This window comes from Filicampus tigris, chromosome 11 (genome assembly GCF_054856515.1).
Source record: "Filicampus tigris isolate MCC_2025a chromosome 11, RoL_Ftig_1.0, whole genome shotgun sequence".
Classification (NCBI taxonomy): Eukaryota; Metazoa; Chordata; class Actinopteri; order Syngnathiformes; family Syngnathidae; genus Filicampus; species Filicampus tigris.
The window spans coordinates 12,027,105-12,047,929 of NC_141227.1; the positions used below are offsets into that span (position 1 = coordinate 12,027,105).

The window sequence follows — 20,825 nt, forward strand, 5'->3', positions numbered from 1 at the left end:
AAAAAATTCTTCACAATAATATGTTCTACAGTATGCTCCACCAGTGTAGTCTAAACATGACATTCTGATTAATATTGTGTTTGTGGAATATGAATTAAGCAGAAAAATCCACCTGTTTTCATCCGTCTCAGGGTGGGCCATTTTGCCATTTTTGTAAATTGCTGAAAATGACATTGCAGTTGGTCAGAGCTCAGGTAACAATCAATCACGGCTAACCTGTTTTCAGCATTTGGTCATGTGATGTTCGCAATCTGAGCTGTGATTGGTCGTTACCTGAGCGAGCAACTGTGATGTCATTTTCAGTCGACAGAAAGTGACAAAATGGCCCCTCCCTGAGATGGATCAAAAGCGGGGGGATTCATTCATTCATTCATTATCCATACCGCTTATCCTCACAAGGGTCGCGGGCGTGCTGGAGCCTATCCCAGCTGTCTTTGGGCAGTAGGCGGGGGACACCCTGAATTGGTTGCCAGCCAATCGCAGGGCACACAGAGACAAACATCCGCACTCACAATCACACCTAGGGGCAATTTAGAGTATCCAATCAACTTACCATGCATGTTTTTGGAATGTGGGAGGAAACCGGAGTACCCGGAGAAAACCCACGCAGGCACGGGGAGAACATGCAAACTCCACACAGGGAGCCCGGAGCCGGGATCGAACCCACGACCTCTGAACTGTGAGGCGGACGTGCTAACCAGTCGACCACCGTGCCGCAGCGGGGGGATTTTGCTGCCTAATTCATATTCCACAAACACAATGTTAATTGAATACTGTGTTTAGACTAGTGGGCATAGAACATATTATTGTAAAGAACATTTTTGACTTGACTTGTTGATCAGTCATTCGATATTTTTACCCCGTTGCACACATTTTTTTGTGTGTCAGGTTAAATCCGTCTTGAATGATATATAAAGCCCAGACAAATGTGAAATATTAAACATTCCGGTCGATTTTACACTGCAAAACCACATAATATGCACAAAAGCAACTACACAGAAGTAATATTTTCTTAAAGATTTAAATAATCCATAATAAAGACGCTAAATATGAAATAAACATGGAAACTATCGTATTATATCATGAATATACAGGGCCAGTGCCAGTTCTGCCAGGGCCACTATAACATTTATCCTTGTGGCCTGACAGAACCACCACCCAAAAAGTTTTAATGTATTACCCTGAGATAACAAACTATTTAGAATGACAGTCATGAGATGTTTCACACACTTTTGAATTACAATTTCAGGCTCAAACCTTCATGATTATAAATTTGAGGCCAGTAAGTTTCACTTCTGTTTTATTTTTGGGGAGCAAAATATATTAGTGGATCTAAGGTCTGCCTCTTCCTCTGAGGTTCTGGGTTTGAAATTCAACTCAGGAGTTCCTGTGTGAAGTGTGCATGTTCTCCAGTTACACTATACTCTGGCTTCCTCCAACATTCTAAAAACACGTTCGTTTAATTAAAGACTCTAAATTGTACATAGGCATTAATATAAATGTGAATTCTTGTCTATATGTGCTTTGTGATTGACAAGTGACGAGTCCACGGTACCCGACCTCTCGCCGAAAAGTCAGCTCGAATAGGCTTTTGTTTTGCTTAATGTAGTCTTTGTCATGTGGTACGTGAGTGACATTTTCATTAATCTACTGAAATGTTTATCGATTTGATCATCATGTCAAGTTGAAATCTCATGCTGTTTAGTTAAAGGTGTCGACTAGGTAATTGGGCAAACCGTCTTGTCTGCTTGTATTGAAACAGACGGTGGGTTGTCCTAATGGTGGTGCTCTTGAGCCTAAGTGGATGTCATATAACCAAGACCTAAGAGCTATTCTCACCAAATAGTGTGTGTTTCTTATTCACATTGTGTTATTCAACTTGCTTATTCAATTTCATTTTGATAACTTAACGGGTTGTTTTTGGTTTTTCACTTTAAGGTATTTTAGGGAGGAAAACGTCCTTTTAACAAGAGTCTCTATTATGCTTGCTCATGGGACACTATTAGATTTTTTTTTTTTTAATGCCAGATATTTTTAGAAATGGATCCAGCTCTATTCGATGTTGCAGTAGTTGAGTACCTTCTTTAACATATCCTCTTAAAAAACACAAATTAATTAATCTTTTGAAATGAGTGTGACCACATCAAATTTAGCATTCTAATTCAATTTATTAAAAAAAAATCTGTAAGGCACACAGGTATGGTTATATGGTTACAATATAAGCATGCAAACGGTATTAATACCAACAAACTCCCCTACCTCTCATTCGCTGTAGCTCATTTAAGGTACACTGGTTGCCCACTAGATGTCTCCTCTCACTTCTCACCAGCTGTTCAGAGTGAAATGAGTGTCACATGGTATCTGTGGTCCATACCAACAATGTATTTGTCGCCAGCTCTCCATCCAATAGACAGAGTATACTGTCTGGAAGATGCTTCACATCACTCAGTTTTTGTCTTTCCTTAGCATTCCGTATTGGTGGTCGGTAAAAGCTCTTAATATAGATGAGGATATTGTGATATTTTTACAACTATTGCAAACTATGAAGGAGAATTGTCTATGACAGATTAATTGTCATGTGCCACATTATATTGTTTCACTGTGTGACCACTATAAAAACATTTAAATTCCAGTCTGGTCTAAAATAAATTTCCCTGTTTGAGTTACATTATTATACACCTGATGACTCACATCACGGAGCTACAAAACTAATCATCAATTTCCTTAATGTGACATGATTGCAACCAATTAAATGTTGTTGGTGGTGTTTTTCATACTTTGTATGGAGCATCCAAAGGACCTGGAAGAAAAAAAAAACATTGCAAGATCTAAGGTTTTTTTGGGGTTTTTTTCAACCGTATTTTTTTTTCATTCTTTTCTTTTCTTCCATGTCACCTTAGGACCTCCCTACCATTCTGAATTTGTTTGATAACTACCTCCATTGCCTTAACCAACACAACTGCTTTTGGGTCAATGACCATCTACATGTTTGTCTATGTGACTTTGAGGCAAGGTTAATGGTGATTGGCCATGCAAAGGCAGGAATCAAGAGTTAGCTGAGGATGTTAATTTTGATGCCGGTACTGTACAAAACCACTCTCTCTTCCTAATCCCTTTCATCTGAAAGCCTTTCTCATGAAATAGATTGTAGTCAGCTGAGAACTAATGAAGCATGAATAATTATGCAATGACAAGGAGGACTAGGACATAATCTTTATTTAGCCATGTAAACATCACACTGGATCACCAGTCTTCTTGCAGAAACACATGTCTTCTTCTTGACTAATCCATTTGAGTTATGACAGTGCAGCACATGGGTTGGCTTGGTAACCAATCTAGTATCCAGTGGCAACAGAGGTCTATTGAACGCTCTGTATTGGCTGATGTGACCAGAGCTATCATGTCACTGAGTCACAGGGACGCATCCATACAGCAGCAGAGGATAATGAATGTGTTGTGCATTATTTGGCTCAGTAGTCAAAACTGTGTGTACTAGATTGAGGAGGGCTCATTGTTGCGCTGACATTACAAATATCCTTTGTGATGTGCAACTTCATGTGTACTTATGTGGCGTAGTGGTCACTGTATCTCTATCACATGCACACAGAAATCATTTGGTTCAGTCCTTCAATTCAAATAAGCCTCCATTAGGCTTTGTCCACAACACATATTTCTGATGGATCAAAATTTAACCCTGTCAGTAACTGAAGGCATCCGCTGGGGCAGAGGCAGACACAACAGGATAAGCGTCTTTGTCTCAGACGCTTGTCCATCAGAGACCCCTCCCTCCATCCCTATTTGGGCGGCTGTTACAGAGAGGGCAGATGGCTCATTACCATAAATAGGACAAGGAGAGAGTGAGTGAGGGGGCCATGCAAACCGACCAAGAGGACCATACCGCCTAAAACCGAGGAAATGGGAGGCCGTTGCTAGGAGAGAGGAGAGACAGCTTTATGGTAACACAAAGCTGATTCCCCCCCGCCCCGCCATCTAAACTCATCCCGCCCCCTTTTTACCCTGAGCCCTGAGTCTGCTGTTTGAGGACAGATGGTCGTTCGGCCCCACCGTCTCTACAGCTGGACATGGGCTACAACAACACAGTGGGACCTGGCAGGAGTGAATCTCACCTCATCCTGTCCAACTTAGGAGGAATGGGAGTAGCGTGTGCTGAAGCCCAGGCCAGCAGCTAAGAATAGATCCACACTTGTTGCCCACAGGAAACGTATGGCATCACAATAGGTTGTCTTTTGAGGTAGTTTAATACACTCTGTAGGAAGCCCGAACTTAACATGATAGACTTTCCCACTTACACATTGATGCTGATGTTGGGAGAGTTGTTGTTTTTTAGCCAGCCAGTGCTGTTATTTTTAATCCTCCACTTGAGTCACTGACCTTGTTTTAAAAGGCTGCAAAGCTTGATAAATGTATTCATCCATATGCAAATTAAAAGCTCGCCAAAATATGGGTCGAACTCTGAGGTGAGGTGAGGAATTACATCCTCCCATGTTGAGTCTGTCAGTCAAGTCCACATGTCAGACCCATTAGCACATCTGTCCTCGGTGGACCTTTGATTGCAGCCAAATGTCTCACAGAAAAAAAGGAAGAGCAGAGTCTCATAAAGATAAACGTTACACATTAATACTTCAGTAGGGGTAATTATTGAGCTGTTAATTTAATATGATTATCAACTACACACCAATGTCAAATGATAATATGTCATTTCCCATGAAAACTAATTAGATGTGATAGGTTGCATGACATGATCACATTTATATTTTGGGAGCACAGAATGGGAAAGGGTAGAGCATGGAGACAGCATAGAGGTGGTCCTACATTACCTAGCCCTCCGCCTTGGTTGCATAGGAACACGAGAGCCATGCCTACCCTGCAGACACACTCCTTTCCTCTCTTTTCTGCCATGCTTCATTACCCCGTGCTCAGCCAGGCACGGAGGCACTGCACCACTTTCTCCAGTCCACAGCCGTGTGCCCTCTTACAGCCATGCAGTCAGGCTCTCGATAGTCTCAGGCTGGATAGACACTTGCCCTCAGGCATTGGGTCACTCTCGCTTTTTATGCACTGAGCAGAGACAAAACTGGTAGAGTGGTACTTGTAGCCATTTTTTAGGCAAGGCACAATATGAATAACTATGGCGCAATGGAGGTGACTTAAACTTGAGGCAAAATGGACAACCGGGATAGTGTTCATCTTGACTTCCTCTTGAAGAAATAGGTTTTATATTTATTTCTTTCCAACAATAATTTTTTTCCAGTAAAGAGAAGTATTTTACCTTGCTGACGGTTTTGGCTGTCACTGCAGCCTTTGTCAGAGCTGTCGCTGCTTCCTATTGTGATGTCTCATCAGGAACCAATAAATTCAAAAGATGGATAAAGCAGGCCATAGAGATAAGATGTGGATATAACACCATCTACAGGGACTTGAAGCATACGTGGTCCCACTCACCTGGTACACCATCACCATCATTCAAGAGCAGCGGCAGGGGTAGGGAGCTTTGGTAAGAAATTTGTCCTTATGGACAAAAAGTCAAACAAAAAAACAAAAACAACATTTGTCTCAGCAAAATAAATGTAAAACTCATTGGACAAACACGCTTCACTAAAAGTCAGTAGACCCATGTGATTCCGCTCAGCTAGTTAGCCAAATCTCCAAACAGCTAATTCTCTATCTTCAAACACCAGCTCCAACTTCACAGAGACTGAACTGTGGTATTTCCAGAGCAGCCAAAAGACATTAATGCCTCCAACGTGTTGTAGGTCTGCCCCAAGGCCTTTCTCTGGTTGAACATATGAAGAACACCTCACAAAGGAGAAGACTCGGAGGCATAGAAGGAGATACCCAACCTACCTAAACGGAATCCCCCTCGAACCACCACCCTCCGGTGACTATGTAGGGGTCTGGCACAATGTGTGCTGGGGTCAGTCAAGGGCAGGTTCCTATGTGCCCTGCAGCCATTCGATTAACAAATCTGGTTCGTCTAAGGTTAATTATATCAATGAGTGCCAGATAAAAGGTTACCGTACATAAGGGTTAAGAATGGATGTCACCTAAATAATATTCTGATTTCTGTACCACTTATCCCTTGTAGAGTTACAGGATGACTGATTTAGAGAGGTGGGGTACATCATAGACACCTCACCACAATTCAAATTGAATGATATTATAGGGCAGCATAGTGCTCTTGTGGATAAAACTGTTGCTTCGCAACAAGAAGATTTTAGGATTACATCATCATTGGCTTGGGCCTTTCTGTTGGCACATTCTTCCTGTGCTTGCTTGGGTTTTACAATGTGCCCTACTCCTATCCCTATTTTTTAACCCTCTTCTTGACAAGTGATTAGGGTACTGCTGTGCATGATGGACAACATTTAATATCCCGATATAGGTAATATCATATCTCGATAACGATATGTAGTAGTATTTGTTCTTAAAATTAAATGAAATTAATGGCAATTTTCTCTTATCGTCTCTCTACTGATTATAAAACAGATTTTATGTAAAGAACATTATAAAATGAATAAAAATAAAATAAAACATTCCGGTAGCTAATAAATACCATTCAAAATATCTAGTACAACAACCAGTTTTGAAGGAATGCATTGAAGTGCAAATTAAAATAAATACAAACAACAACAAAACAGTTCTTCAAGTAACATTCAAGTCTGTTTACCAATTAACCCAGGGGTGCCCAAGTCCGGTCCTCGAGAGCACTTGTCACACCTGATCCAAATGATCAAGATCGTTATCAGGCTTCTGCAAAGCTTGCTGATGAGCTGATCATTTGAATCAGGTGGTTTGGATAGCGAAAAAAAATCAAAAATTGGCAGGATTGGAGCTCTCAAGCAGAGGTGGGTAATCCAGGTCCAGAAAGTAAAAACCTTGCCACAGTTTGGCTTTAGCCACAGGCGCTTCTACCCAACCGGCAGGTAAACAAGCTCAGTTGATTAGAAGCATCTGTGGCTAAAGCTGAACTGTGGCAGGGTTTTTACTTTCTGGACCTGGATTACCCACCTCTGCTCTCAAGGACCGGACATGGGCATCGCTGATTTAATCAGTATAAGTGCCAATAAATGACCTGTTCCAGAGGGTGAGTTTTAGGAACTCAAAATTTGTCAGCTTTTACTGAAGGTTCAGATTTACCTGACTATGGTGTCTCATGCTGAACTCTGGGGGCACTACATAATGGCGAGGGAAATATAAAATGTAAAATAAAGATACAATAGAGGGTTATACTCTACGGTAGACAATTTTGTTTCGCATTACGGTATATATTGTTATATCGCACAATTCTTGAGTGAATATACCAATAACATCTCCAGCCTTAATAGAAAATACACATCTGCTGACAATGTTTAAATTCATTTTAACGTATTGAAAAAGTGATGCTTTGTACCACGCAATACTTGTCTAGGGTTGAACCTGAAAGTACTGCAAAAAGTGTCCAAAAGGGTTAACTATATGTTTGCGACAAATGGTTGTGGTTGCATCCGTGGCATTCACAGCCGTTCCTGTTACACTGTGAAAACATGAGTGTTCATACTTCTCTTGATAATCATCAATTGCGGCTTGACATAAAAGAGAGGGTATTTTTTTCTGAATACAGTAATTAACTTCGAAAAACAGTTGTAACGTTTACCCTACATGAATGAATACTGACAATGATGCAGGAGCATTAGCAATGCATAACACTGGTAGTGCCAGCTAACGCTGCTGAGCATAAGACCACAATTGTCCAAGAAGATACAGTGTGTTTGTGACCGAGGAATTGCGGGGCGGACCAGAGGCTCTGCAAATCTATGCGGGTGTCAAAGAACAAAGCTTTTGGTGTTGTGTTGTTGTGACAGTGAAGCTATCAGCCAGATGTCTCGCAGATGTCACAACTTGATGGTGCATTTTAAACTGAGGGATCTACGTGAGATGTGGGTTGTCTTTCCTCCAAACCTCTGTTTCTCCGCTGTTAATTGACTGTGTGTTCATTTGCCTGTAAGGAGCAGTCATTAAGGGTGAATAACCAAATTTGGTTTGGCAATAGCATGGCCAGGGATCAATGGGTTTATTCAATTACCTCTGCATTTGGTTTATTGTCTAACTTGGCTATTCGAAAGCCTTTGCACGTGAGCCTGGGCGTTTTAGTGTGCTTAAAAATGCAACGAGATAGCAATGGTCACTATAGAGAAAAAAGAGACACACTCAAGGTGATGCAATAAAAAGATGACAGTTCCGTTGTGTTTCTTTTGCTGGGAACAAAGAGATTGGGTCAATAAAGAAGCCTTTGCTTGTTTTAATCAAGTTGTAGAAATCACTGTCTTTGTAAAGAGTACAATCACTTGCAGTGTATTGATTGCCTCACTAAGCCGATCAGAGATGTAAACAGGAGGAAATGTAAATCAAAGAAAGTAGTTTGTGTCAGACTCGACTTTCACATATTTTTGTTCTGTAATAATAATCGGCCAAATTAGACGTATGGCTATTTTAAAGACGTATGGCTATTTTAAAGTTGAAATTAACCCAAATATATATTTTTTCAAGAATATGTTCCTCGGAGGCCCACTAGTTGAAACATGGCATTCTGATTAATATTGCATTTGTGCAATATGAGTTAAGCAGCAAAATCCACCCCTTTTTAGCCATCTCAGGGAGCAGCCATTTTGTCACTTCTGTTGACTGAAAATGACATCACAATTACTCAGGGCTCAGGTAACGACCAATCATGTCTCAGCTTCAGAAAACAGGTCAGCCGTGATTGGTCGTTACCTGAGCCCTGAGCAGTTGCAATGTCATTTTCAGTCGACAGAAGTGACAAAATGGCCGCCCCCGGAGATGGCTAAAAACGGGTGGATTAACTCTTATTCCACAAACGCAATATTTATCAAAATGCCTTGTTTCAACTAGTGGGCTTGCATAGAACATATTGTTGAAAAAAATATGTTTAGGTTGACTTCGCCTTCAATGTACTCTATTGTTAGCAAGAAGAATGCTGAAGAACAATAGTCCTACAAAATGTGATAAATTGTAAGAATTGTTATGCATGTCATTCTAGATGCACCTACTTTTTCGCCATGCAGAAAAATTGTGCTATTGGTCATGCCGGCATCTTATATAAGATTGTTGAGTGATTGATGTCTCTTTCAAGTGCTTTCCTGTTAACTGATAATCAATTAAACAGTAAAGTTGTTAAAGGGGACATATAATCAGACTCTACACAACTAGTTAAAGGTCAATTAACTGTTCAGTTTGTTTTCAATTAAGCCCTTGTTAAATTTAATTTACTCTCCCTAATGATGACATGCTTAATCCTCCAAAGGAACAAATTGACACATGGGCCTGGTAATACAGCATGTTCCCGCTGTTACCTGAATAAATAGAATCAATACAGAATTGCAGGATATTTGTTTGACTATTGAAAAAACCATTCCTCTGCTCTCCACATTGAGCATTTTATTGCCGGCGCCTGAAAGGAGGCACTTATCTGCTGACAGATAACAGACAATCAGCAAGTGCTGACACAATTCATAAAACTGGGTTAACAGAAAGGATTGTCAAACAAAGGCTTCTGTAGGCAAACATCCCCTTCAACCGAGGACGACTGCAGGCAAAAGCGAGGAGAACCTCCAGGGAAAGAAACCTGAAGAACAAAGCAAGTGTTGCATTTGAAACAAGTTGACCACGCCCGGTTCACTCTGCTAACAGTTAGTGGGCGGGTAGGGTAACATTTACACTACATTCTCAACAAAGATCAAGCTTCATAGCTTGTGAGTATAGAATTGGTATCAATTTTTACAGAAATAAAATGAGCTTTGATTCTCTTTTAACAACATTTGGACTCCAGCAAGCGGGCTCTGACAGCTTTACAATTATTGGGGGGAACGTTTCATCATGAGTTGAATGCAAGTACTGTACTATTACTTGAACAGCCACTGTGACTATACTTATCTAGCAACAATGTCATTACACGTGAGTGAATGTGTACATTTTTGCCCCTCTGCATGAATACCTGTGAATGCTAGACACAATTCTCAAGACCACTCCTCCAATTTGCATATTTATAGAGCTAATTTACCCAGTATGGTAGTCTTTTTTCTTTTTCAGCAATGGGACATCTTGAACATCCGAATTCACTGACTGTACAGTTTCCGCATTACAACTACAATATAACAACATATCTGTGTGTACGATGATGTACAAAGGTCTTAAGTCTGAATTATCGTTGTTGGTGTAATTACATCACACTTTTTACATCTGGGTGTGTTCCAACTACAGTGTTCTGTTCGGGGCTTCTGTAGAGGAGGGTCTATTGGGAAGTTGTATCTGAGATTCAGGAGGAGCAGTGTGGTTTTTGTTCTGGTTGTTGAACAGTGGACCAGCTCTCCCCCCTCATCAGGTTCCTTGAGGGTGCATGGGCGTTCACCCAGTCAGTCTACATTACTTTGTGGATTTGGAGAAGGTGTGCCTTGGGGAGCTCTGTGAAGGGTGTTTCGGGAGTATGGGGTACTGGAGCCCTTGGTATGGGATGTTTGCTTCCTGTACGACCAGTGTCAGAATTTGGTCTGCATTGCCGGGAGTATGTCGGATTAATTTCCACTGAGGGTTGGACTCCGCCAAGGCTGACCCTTGTCACCGCTTCTGTTAATAAACTTTATGGACAGAATTTCTAAGCACAGCTGAGATATTGAGGGTGTCCGGTTTGGTGACCTCAGTGTCACGTCTAAGGTTGGGCATCGTTTGATTTTGGACTGTTCCGATTCCGGTTCTTTAATTCGATTCCGGATTGTAACTATTCTAGATTCCGATTCTTAATAACAACAACAAAAAAAGAGTTATTTTTGGACAAATCACATGAACTTCTCTGTTCTTTAATTTCATTTCAACTTTTTACTGTTTGTGAACTTTATGATGAATACAATACAATACAATTTTCTTTATATAGCGCATTTCATAACAACTAGAGCTGTAACAAAGCACTTTACAAACAGTATACAATAAATAAAGACATTAAAAGCCCGTAATACACAAGTATTAATACTTTTAGATATAAATAAGATATAAATAAAAAATATAAACAAATAAATCCAATAAATTAACATAAAACACAATTGACACCTGGAGAAGAGCAGAACATTTCTGGTCTGATCAAAAGCCAGAGAATAGAAATTTGTCTTCAACCGGGTTTTAAAAATGGACAGAGAGGGGGCTTGGATGTCATTCCAAAGGAAAGGACCAGCAGTCGAAAAGGCTCGATCCCCTCTGAGGTCCCGCTTGGTCCTCGGCACCTCGAGCAGCGCCTGGTCCGCAGACCTGAGGCTGTGGGAAGGTGCGTAGGAGTGGAGGAGCTCAAAGGGCTGTTTGGAGGTCATTTTTCTTGGGCTATCCTGTTCACGAATGAGGGGAGAATGACGCGGGAGATCGTCAGGCGGATCGGCACTACATCTGCAGTGATGCGGACTCTGTATCAGTCTGTCGTGGTGAAGAAGGAGCTGAGCTGAAAGGTGAAGCTCTCAATTTACCGGTCAATTTACCTGCCTTCTCACCTGTGGTCACAAGCTGTGGGTCGTGACTGAAAGAACAACATCCTGGATGCAAGCGGTCAAAATGGGTTTCCTCTGTAGGGTGTCCGAGCTGTCTCTCAAAGATAGGGTGAGAAGCCCGGTCATCCGTAAGGGGCTCAGAGTCTGGCCGTTCCTCCACCACATGGAGAGGAGCCAGAAGAGGGGGATCGAGCATCTGGTTAGGATGTCTCCTGACGCCTCCCTGGTGAAGTGTTTCGGGCATGTCCCACTGGGAGGAGGCCCCGGGGATGACCCAAGACATGCAGGAGAGACTATCCCAGCTGGGAAGGCCACGGGATCTGTGCTGCACTGAGACACTACAGTAATCATTCTAATATTGCTAAACAAAAATCCCTATAAAGGAGATACCTACATAAACGTTTCGAAGAATCAAAGGGAATTTGCACCAAGGCTAAACCGAGTCATCATATTTTGTGTGTAGCATTCAGTGGGTTTGCATTCAAAAGACAACCATTTGGTAAAGTAACCCGGTGTTCTTGAGTATCCCTTTTTCTCTTAAATCGACCATTCCCCATATCTTCCACTCATGCATACACAACATATTTAAATGCTGCTAGTGCTGTACCTTGATTTTTATTTATTCATTTAGTTTTGTTTTTTTTGTAATACCTGTATTTGCCAGCTGCCCTCCGTTGCACCTGCATGTTAGGCCAGGGGTCTATAGCAAATGAGATTGGGCTGACTGGGCACCAAAGTGTCAACAACTGTGTTCCCAGTCCAAAGCTTGCTAAAAGGAGAGGGGAAAAAAAGAAAATAGACAGGGTGCAACAAAGGCAAAGAGGACAGAGGGAATATAGTGCAGTATACAAACAAGGTTTGTCACTAGTAGACAGTTTTATGAGCTCCAGACCTGCTGAAATTGAGTAGCGCGTGTGTGCAGCGCCTCTTATCGCCTCGCTGGCAGTAAGGGAGGGCAAGAGGCTCAACACTTGGCGCTCCGTAAAAATGGTCTGATTCATTTTCCGCCTGAGAGGGTCTCACTGGGGCAGCATCAGAGCAGCCAGCCCACACAGATTTATGGACCATTAAAGCAGCGGGGCTCCTGACCACTCTGCCACCATAGGCCGGCTTGCAAAGTGCACACCGCGCCCTCATTCATGCTCAGTCACTACTCTACAGGATGGCATAGATTCTTCATTGTTCATCCCCTCACTTTTACTGCCTCACATGAACTCCACTCAAAGTCTGTAATCCTGCCCACTTCACCTTACTCCCTTTTATTCGGAAGATATGTTTACTCTTAATTGTGTTCAACCACTGTCAAGTTAACACCAAACTTTAAGATGTTTCACATAAAAAAAATCCCAATAGCACCCTGAGTACAGTGTTTGTTATACAACCCTGGCTGTATGCTCCACTACTATGTTCAACAATTCTGATGGTAGTCAGTGGGGCGTGTTGTTTTAGCCTAACTGTTTAATAATCAGATTAGCACCATTTTAGGCACATTGGCTAATGGTCCTGTCTTTTCAAGGCATCCTCTATCAACAGTTACCCTGGTGATTAATGCTTCTCCTCTCTCTCCCTCGCTAGCTTTGCAACTTCATCCCTGACAGTGACGCCGGGAGGGAAAATGGGACACAGTCTACGCAGCTTGCTGTCCCTAAGAATAGCTTTGTTGCGCAAGAAAATGATGTCAGCATAGGCCTTAAAAACATGAATGAATATAACATGACAATGAAAGCGCTCACCTCAACCATTAACTATCTCTCACATTATTTCTATGCAGTATGTACCTGTTTCAAATAGAAGCAATCAAAAAAGATTTTAAAGTGGAAGTCAACCTAAACATTTATTTTTTTCAAGAATAAGTTCTATGCAGGCCCACTAGTTGAAACAAGGCATTCTGATAAATGTTGCGTTTGTGGATTAAATTAATCCACCCGTTTTTAGCCATCTCTGGGGCAGCCATTTTGTCACTTCTGGCGACTGAAAATGACATCACAGTTGCTCAAGGCTCAGGTAACAACCAATCAGAGCTCACCTGTTTTCTGAAGCTGACCCATGATTGGTCGTTATCCGAGCCTTGAGCATCTATGAGGTCATTTTCAGTCAACAGAAGTGACAAAATGGCGGCCCCGTGAGATGGCTAAAAATGTGTGGATTTTGCTGCTAAACTCATATTCCACAAACGCAATATTAATAAGAATGCCGTGTTTCGACTAGTGGGCCTGCATGGAACATATTCTTGGAAAAAATATGTTTGGATTGACTTCCCCTTTAATGACTGGCCTGAAGCCAGTGATGAAAGACAAATATTTCAAGTCAAGTATTTGCCGTGGCATACAACAACCACCGCGAAACCCGTTTGTCAAGTTAAAACAAGGCCAAAACAAATGTGTGCATTAACGACAGACTGAGCGTACGCCATGACTGCATGACAGGTATGTGGGCTTATGCACAATAAAGAGACACAGGGAACCTATTAGATCGGACCACAGAGAGGTACTTATGTGCGCTTATGAAATAGGTTGAGCACTGTATCACCAGTATGTGAAAGTTGCAGTTTGGTGTGAAGTCACTTTCAGCCAGTGAAGCTGCACTCCACAGATAGCAGAGAAGAGATTAAAAAAATCATTTAAAAAACTGCTCTTTTACGCCTCTTGTTTTGAATAACATTTCAATTATGTGGTATAAAGATCTTTCCATATTTGACTCACAGTGAGGGAGCGTTTGTGTAACGTTTGGGGCTTTATAAGGATTGTCCAACAGACTTTTCTGTACAACACAATAAGATGGACTTATGCGGGTTAAGTTTAAGTACATGCCCAAGCACTCTTTAGAAACTGAGGAGGGCCATGATAATTATAAACTGAAGAAAGTGAAATTAAACATCAACGTTTCACAAGATAAGGCCACAAAACTAAAGAAATATTTCACTTCCACCGGGTTGATCATAAATTGGGTTGGGCCATGAACTGCATGTATAAAAAGAATGATAATGACATTGCGACGCATGCCTGTCAAAATAATTGTTTGAAAACAAAACAGTCCATCATGGGATGTACATGCATGTCATTGTGGACTAGAGACAGACCCACATTGTGTCCACAAGGACTGCCCTTTTTTATAATCGACACTTAAAATCACACAATAAATATGAAATAGACATTGAGGAATGTTACTTTTTTATTTTTGATAGGTATCACGCAGCATGTGATCAGTAAGTGTGTTTGCTGGTCTGGTTAGCTTCTGAGTATCACGGTTTACTTTAGGTGGGGCCCTGTTGAGGGTCCACGGTGGTGGGTGTGGTGACACATCCTCTCCCCGCCCCAAGGTGTTTGTGTTTAGCCTAAACAACATTCAGTTTAAACGCCCTCGAACAGTCCTTCCAGCGTCTACGTCACTGTTAGTTGTGCCGTGTTAAAAGAATAAATATATCTCGATGTTTAAATATATTTTGATATGCTAGAGGGAGATTACAAAAAAAGTGAAAGCCCATTTGGCGATGCAAAATAGGATAGCGTGCGCGCTGGTGGAGCCCCTTCGCTGCGGCAGTTGCCAGGGGAGATAGGAGGGGAGGGGCTGTGATTGGCTGGAGTGGCTGTGTTGCCTTGGCGACGGCTAGGGGTTTGGTAGCGTTGCTGTGCGCTGTGCGATCCGCGCGCTGCGTGCATGGAGGAAGCAGCTGCTGATCTGATCTCTGACATTGTGCGAGGCAGACATCCGAATAAACTGCGTACTGTCGCGTCTTTAAACACACCGCACCAGGACACGACGTACATGATTGTGAGTATTCCATCCTCCTCCCTCTTCGTCGCTGTTGTTTTAAGTCCGTGTGAGCTTGGATCGTGTTTGCGAGGCGTGTGTTTCGGAACAAGCTAAAAGTAAACGTGGTCAAGTGACTTTGCTTACAGCGGCAGCATGGCACAATAAGCGACAGCATGTGGCAGCTCGCTAACGTTACTTCCCCTCTGCTTTCCAAACTCGAATAACCAAATGGTCAACCTTTTATTCTAAGCACATACCGCTGTTTATTTTTGGCTGTGTCACGTTTATCGACATAAAATCGATAGAGTGCTTAAAGTTGTACAATGCTAACGCTAGCGGTGGATTTACCCTCACTGACCTACCGAGCGGCTGCTCAGGCTACTTCGCTTCGTGGCTGCTGTGCTGGGTGAGCTAACGCATGGAACGTAACGCATTCAGTCCTGTTAAACTTGACCAAATGGTTGTTTAGTGGTGATAAGTTACTCGGTAACGAGTCCGGTTTGTCGGGAAGTATTGTGCAATAGTTCACGTCACTGCGCGTAACTTCATATTCCACGTTGTGTGTGACTGTGTGTGGTGGTGATTCATCTCCTCTTTTATCAAGTATTAGCCACCAACCGTGTTTGTTTTTATTTGCTAGCTGTTCATTTTCGCAACTACCTATAAACTCACAGCGATTCAAGTTGACAGAAGTAATACTTTAGTCTTGTTTTTTTGTGCGTGTGTGTGTCTAAACGTGAAAAAATATGTAACTCAGTAAATTTCCTAAGGATCAAAGAATGTGAGGCTACATTGACTGAGCGCATGATGTAATGGGTTGTCACAAGACCGTCCCATATACAGAATTTTCTATAACAATATCTGAAGGCAGAAATTATGGGTTTTTTTCCACTCAGAACAGACTGCTGTTATTGATAATACCATCAAATGTTACAGTTACAAAATACTCCACTTAGCATTGATACTTCTGTACTTTATCCACCATACTAGCTGGAACCATGATTAATGTCCTTCCTGCATTATATGAGTTTTTTGTGTTTAGAGAAAAAACGTGTTGTGACTTTTAGATTGACTGACTTATTTTGACATTTGTTAAAGACCTTGTGATAAATACAATGTAAAACAAAGAGAGATAAAGGTAAATGAACAAAAAAAAGCAGATGTTATCAATCTGCCATTACTTTATAGCCAGCGTTTCTATGGCCACAACCATCTGTTGTCTTCATTGTTGTTTGTAGTCCTTGCATGTATTCCACGTCTGTATGTACAGAGGCCTATGCAGGGTTAGTACTCTTGTCACCCAGAATAGCCCAGAGCCTGCTAACTTTACTGACATTCGTTACTATAAATAGGATTCCACAATGTTGTTTTTGCTGTTACTCAATGGCTTAAATATTGGTGAAGCCCTGTAACATGAGTAAAACTGTATTCATCGTTTAAGTCGAGGCCACAGTGGTTGGAATGGTTAGTATTAGTTGAAAACACTTGCATACAAACAGAAATAAAAAAGAAACAAATAAACGCTTGCACTAAAATGAGGATGTTGAAGTGCGCATTGTTCTCCAACCATTTATTCATGATGATCATAACCGTTAAATTACTAATTGTTGATGTTTGTTTTTAAGGCTAACAGGGCAGAAATGCAAACCTGATACCATTTGGTAAGCTAGAAACATGACTAGTTAGTAAAAGTAGTAATGTTCATTTGTTAGGCTTGTGCTTTATCGATGGATATGCAAATGTAAAAAGATATTAGATCAGGTAACGTAATGGCAACCGGCTTTTTAAAAATGAAAAGCCGAATGGAGGTTTTAGTGCACTTCACCTTGCACTGTATTTTCGTAGAAGCAGAAAAAATGTTAAATTCAGTTTACTTTTGAAGTCTTATATCCTTACCATACATTTTTATGAATTCATTCATTCAAGGAACACGTTTTATGTATTAGCACAGCAATGACAAAACCAAAGCATCTCCTGAAATAAATAAAAATAAGTGGCGACCCTGCCCGAAGGAAAGCCTTTGGCTTGTTCAAGGTGAATACTGACATCATGTGTGGTAGTTTGTTGTTTTATTATTCTAGTACCGTTTACTCTCTGGGACATTAATTACAGTTTAAAAAAAAAATCTCTATCTGTAATTAATTTCATAATCCGTGTGCTTGATATGGGAGCAAGCTGCTGGTGTAACCAAACCAATTGAATGACTGGCTGCTTGTGTGTCCGTTTTCGGGGGTTATGATTGGCTATTTTTGACCGAGGGCGGGAGCTTGCAGTGTAGCTTGTAGTGTAGTGTCACGATTGAGCATTCCATGATGGGCTTTCTTGGCAGTGTACTTTCAATAAAATTATATGAAATAAATTTAAAATGTCCTTATACTGGACAGATGTACTTTCTGTTACCAGTCCACAACCGGTATTTTGATTGCGTTTTGCAGGCATTGTAGCTGCGCTGAGTCCTTCATTTCATTGAACAATGCTGTCTGACTATTGGACCGATAGTCAGACAGCATTGATAGTATCGGTCCATTTTAGTCTGTGTTGACATAATGGCGATGTTGTTAGTACGGTTATTAAGTATCTGGGGAATAAAATAATACAACCTGAAAAAGTCAAATTGGTAACCGTGGTCATGACAAGTCATTCAAGCAAGAAGTTGCTGAGATATTTAAATTTGGAACAAAATGAAGGACCCAACAGAGCCATTTTGCTAGTGTGACTTAATATCTTAAGTTTGGATATGGGTCCACTTGCTGAACACAGTTCATTAGATTAGGGCAAAGTCCGGACCATTCTGATTTCGAGCTGAATTGGATTGGATTATGGACAATCACGTTTTGTATTTGTGTTTAGACTATGCTGTTACAGAACACTCATTGTGGAGGATATTTTACTCTAACGGAACACTGTACTCAATTCAGCGGTAACAAACATATCTCCTCTGGAACCCTTGTGAAAACCACAATTCATTTTTACAACTTAAATTTCTTATTGGTTTCAATCTTCCAAGAATTTGCTCCATTTCACTCTAACAGTGATGCAGATGTGCCTAAGGGAATGTGTGCTAACAGTAAAGAAATGTGACCAACTAGATTCTATTTTCAAAATGCACATACTACTATACGGGTGAGCTCACTTTCTGCTTGATCAGCATACCGTGTTCCGTGTATCAAATATAGCAATTGGGGAAATAAACACCAACTCGAAACTCTGTATTTCTTATTACTATTGAGGCTAAAGTGGCACAGGAACTGCAGTTCAAAATGGTGGCGTGGCCATGTAATCAGTCTTATCACACAGTATTGTGTACTCTGACCCCAAGTAAATGGAAGGTTGTGTCTAAAATCCACCGTGTGCTTTGCAGCCGTGTGACTGACTAGAGTTTTTGTTACAAAAACAGATGGGCCTACTTCTCATTCTGACTGCCTAACCCAGTCTATAGTGTTTAGTATGAGACTATAATATAAAGGTATAGTATAGACTTATAATAAATTGCCTCAAAAGTGTAATTACTATTCTAGTTCTTAAAAAAAGTTTTTGTGAGTACAATTTGCAACAAGGATTTGACTGCTTGAATATTGAATGAATAGATGAAACCATTATAGGTTTAAAAGGAGTTAGTGAAATAACTTAACGTTTCAGACACTTAAGGGTATGCTCATTTTTGTGTCCCTATTTATTTATTTACTCATTTATTTGTTTTTGTTTGTTTGTTTACAAATTTTAATCACAATTAGTGTCTCAGCAAGGCATTGTGACCTAATCACAGAATTATAGGCAACCTCTGAATTTGAAAACTCCCTAGATTTCTAACATCTTGCCTCCCATATGACAACTTAAAAAAGTGTGTGTTTTTCTTACTGCTCTTATAGTGTGTGGAGGACACAAGATGACTACAGTACACAACAGTTGCTCTGAAGACGCCCAGTGTGAAGCCGCATAGGACCCAAAACAAGGTCAAATTTACGTAGCACAAATCAAAACATAACGTCAGCCCTGCGAAGGGCTAGGTCTCTGTTAATTATGATGATTGTCAAATTTGTGGCTTGGTTATTACCAAGGAGACAAGTGCGGTATATGATGGTCACCATAATTACATCATACAGTGTACTTAAGTTTTGTTCAGTGCGTGCCTACACTTAACAAAACTTCAGGCCAGCGTAGTACTCAAAGTGTCTCTGTCTAGTCGTGTTTTCGTGAAGTCAGATTACCAAAATTACTTCTCAATGACATTTAAAAAATATATTTTGTACTTTAAAATTTTTAAAATTTAAAAATTGTTTTGAGCCTTGGATTATGTTTGAGTTTACATTGTAGACGCAATATTCTAGATAACTATGATGTGTTCTAATTGACAAAGGGATTCAACTTTAAGATTTTAATGTTGAGGAATGTTGCGATGTTAAATTGACCATTCACGTGGATCACTCATGGTCACTTGGATAACTCAACGTCATCACCCCTGTAAGACATTTGCGAGCTGACTTTGATGTTCGACAAGAGCCAACATAGAGAAAACTGCATTGCCAAATCTTTACAAGCCATCGTTTAACGCATTGCTTACATTTGTTCTGCACATCTAACTTGATTGTGAGTAGAACCTCCTCCTCCACTCTCACCTCTTCCTGACTGGTGTACGCAAGACGCCGCTGATTAGGACACGCCTCACTGACAGCAGCGATGTGGCCGTTTCCTTGATTGAGTAGTAGGGAAGAGGGGGAACACAATGGCTCTTTGTCTCGTCTCCCCTGATACAATTAACAGGGTTTATTTAATTGACAGCGCTACGACTGTACCCAGGCAGGACTTGGGAGCTTTTGTGCAAGTAGTGTGCTTCTTCTAGCACTTATGGAGATGAACTGGGTGTTAGGAAAATACAAACCATTATTGGAACAGGACTGGTAAACTACCGTCAATGGTAAAAAAAAAAAAAATAATAAAAATATTTACAATGCATTTCGGATTTAACAATGCATTCTTGTTTTGATTTCCTTGCAATTGGTCGTGACCGAGGTAATGGAGCCCAAGACAAGATTCTGCAGATCACTGCCGCATCAATAGTTATTTTAATTATGCAACCAAGGCAATGGCAATGGTCTTTAAGTTGACATTCGAGCAAAAAAATAAATCAGTTGTTTTGTCAGTGGAAAATTTCAGTGTGCATGGTCAGTAAAGTTTGCAATGATTTACATTGAGTAACCTTTATGCTCGTTCTTTAAATCAAAACATGTTGTAAACATAGAGAGCAAATATACGCATGTTAAAATCAAACATTTTTAGAATGATATGGTTAGGATGACAACAGCCCAAAAGAAAATAGTATGGCAGTGCTTGCTGTTTGTGGTATTTGGAAGTATATGGGGTTATGGTGGGAGGAGGGTTTCCAGACGAGACGGGTGCATGACCCTCGAGATAAGGTTTCAGTGTTTGCTGGGAGGCAGGTCTGGACTTTGGAAAACTAACCTCTGATTAGAGTCAAAGTGCAGCTTGAAACTATAAAGTCAATGCCTGTGCCCAACTCAATCTTTCCTG

The 20,825-nt window shown here is 40.9% G+C and overlaps 1 protein-coding gene across 4 annotated transcripts in view; it reads left to right on the forward strand.

Moving 5' to 3' along the window:
* The window catches only part of foxn2a (forkhead box N2a), a 37,501-nt gene that overhangs the window by 1,051 nt on the left and 15,625 nt on the right, over positions 1-20,825 (forward strand). The window contains exons 1-2 of one of the 4 annotated variants that reach the window (XM_086044460.1): positions 15,153-15,314; positions 19,166-19,249. The exons of 1 other annotated variant lie outside the window; for it this stretch is intronic. The gene's annotated coding sequence lies outside the window, so the exon portion shown is untranslated. Of the gene's footprint in view, positions 1-15,152; positions 15,315-15,358; positions 15,703-19,165; positions 19,250-20,825 lie in introns of those variants that run through there. 2 more of the 4 variants (XM_086044461.1, XM_086044459.1) reach the window with 2 other exon arrangements.